Genomic DNA, 1872 nt, shown 5'->3' with positions numbered 1-1872 from the left:
AGAAGAAATAAAAACCTGGAAATGAAGTGACTGCTGTAATATTTTTTAAATATTTAAACACAAAGACAGTAGAGAGCAACATAAAACTAACACTTTGACTCATACGTGAAGATGAACTTTTATTAATATAAGTAAAATATTCGTGATAGAGATCAAGTACCCTTGAATCCCCTTTTCCATCCTCTCTCCATACTCTCATCTCCTCCAATTCAAAGACTGAAAACTATGGAATGATTCACAAATGTGTGAACCACCCTTGCACAGGGACTGTGCTGATCTCTGCACTGTTCCAATTTTAGTATCTATATTAATGAAGCAAGCACCAAGGTTTTATTTTATTCTTAAAAACATCCTTGAAGAAAGTAGCCAAGGTTATACATTATAGCTTGTTTATGACAACAATCCTTTTAGACTCCAAAATATCTTCATAGATAAGAAAAGGCAAATACGGGCCTTTTGAATGAGAAAGAGAATGGCAGAATTGAATAATGAGCCAATTGGAGCTATTTTTGCTGGATAGGCATTTCATTTTCACTGTTGATTTTACCTCACATTTAAAGTATGAAATGTTAAAATTTTTAAAATCTTCCAATTATGCATTTACAAACCATTACTGTCACCATTTCCAAATTAGCCAGACTGGTGTGTGTTCTGAACTGTGAAGAAAAGGCAATAAAGAGGATATTGTTCCCTTTACTGTAACTCTACTGTTTTATTCGAGTGTCATAGTGCCTACTTCACAATCTGATTTGAGAAGAGGTTCATCTGTCAAGCTTGATCACAGTTTGGATGAACTCTCTACTTAGGCAGAACACCGCTCTCTTATGATGAGGATTCATTCCAATTGTAGAATATTACAAAACTAGAAGTTGACCTAGCAGAATCCCCAAATTAAAAAAAAAAAAAAAAAAAAAAAATCAAATATAAGGTTTTCTCAAGGTCTGTAACTTTTTGATAAGTTTTACATTCCAAACTGTATTTATGACAGTATCAGTTTCTATTGAACAACTATGTTGATTCATTTGGAAGAACAAGCCTCGGACCCTCGTCAATCTAAATATTCTCCAGCCTCGGCAACATGGTGAAACCCTGTCTCTACTGAAGAAAAAAAAAAAAAAAAAAAAAACTAACCAAGTGTGGTGGTGTGCACCTGTAGTCCAAGCTAATAGGGAGGCTGAGGTGGGAGGATTACTGGAGGCCAAGAGGTGGAAGTTGCAGTGAGTCAAGATCATGGCACTGCATTCCAGCCTGGGTGACAGAGTGAGACTCTGTCTTAAAAAATAAATAAATAGGCCGGGTGTGGTGGCTCACTCCAGCATTTTGGGAGGCCAAGGTGGGTGAGTCACGAGGTCAGGAGTTCGAGACCAGCCTAGCCAGCATGGTGAAACCCTGTCTCTACTAAAAAAAAAAAAAAAAGGTAGCTGGGCATGGTGGCACGCAGCTATAATCCCAGCTACTCAGGTGGCTGAGGCAGAATTGCTTGAACCTGGGAGGTGAGGCTGCAGTGAGCCGAGATTGCACCACTGCACTTCAGCCTGGGCAACAGAGCAAGACTCCATCTCAAAAAATAAAAAATAAAAATAAAATAAATAAATATTCTAACACAAGATTTAGATAATACAACTTACACAAAAACAACAAGATATAAATTTACTGCCATTTAAATGATACATATTTGGAATTAATTCCTAAAAAGTATTTTACATAACCAAAAGCATACATCACAAAGCTAAAAATTAGTATTTGGGTAACAGTGAACTCTTGAAACACAAAGTATTTATTTCTTACAGTCGGTACTATTTTCTCAGATAAAGCCATGAATAATGAGTTTTTTCATTGCTTTCAATAATTTAAAAAGTTATTTAAAGCTCA

The 1872-nt window shown here is 36.0% G+C and overlaps 1 non-coding gene across 1 annotated transcript; it reads right to left on the bottom strand.

Annotated features, from left to right (window-relative positions):
• Nucleotides 1-219: 219 nt before the first annotated feature.
• Nucleotides 220-323, bottom strand: LOC111550068. The gene has a single exon (XR_002733912.1). It is a non-coding gene; the product is annotated as a U6 spliceosomal RNA (small nuclear RNA).
• Nucleotides 324-1872: the final 1549 nt, after the last annotated feature.

Source organism: Piliocolobus tephrosceles, chromosome 9 (genome assembly GCF_002776525.5).
Source record: "Piliocolobus tephrosceles isolate RC106 chromosome 9, ASM277652v3, whole genome shotgun sequence".
Classification (NCBI taxonomy): Eukaryota; Metazoa; Chordata; class Mammalia; order Primates; family Cercopithecidae; genus Piliocolobus; species Piliocolobus tephrosceles.
This window is presented reverse-complemented; position numbering and strand designations above follow the sequence as displayed.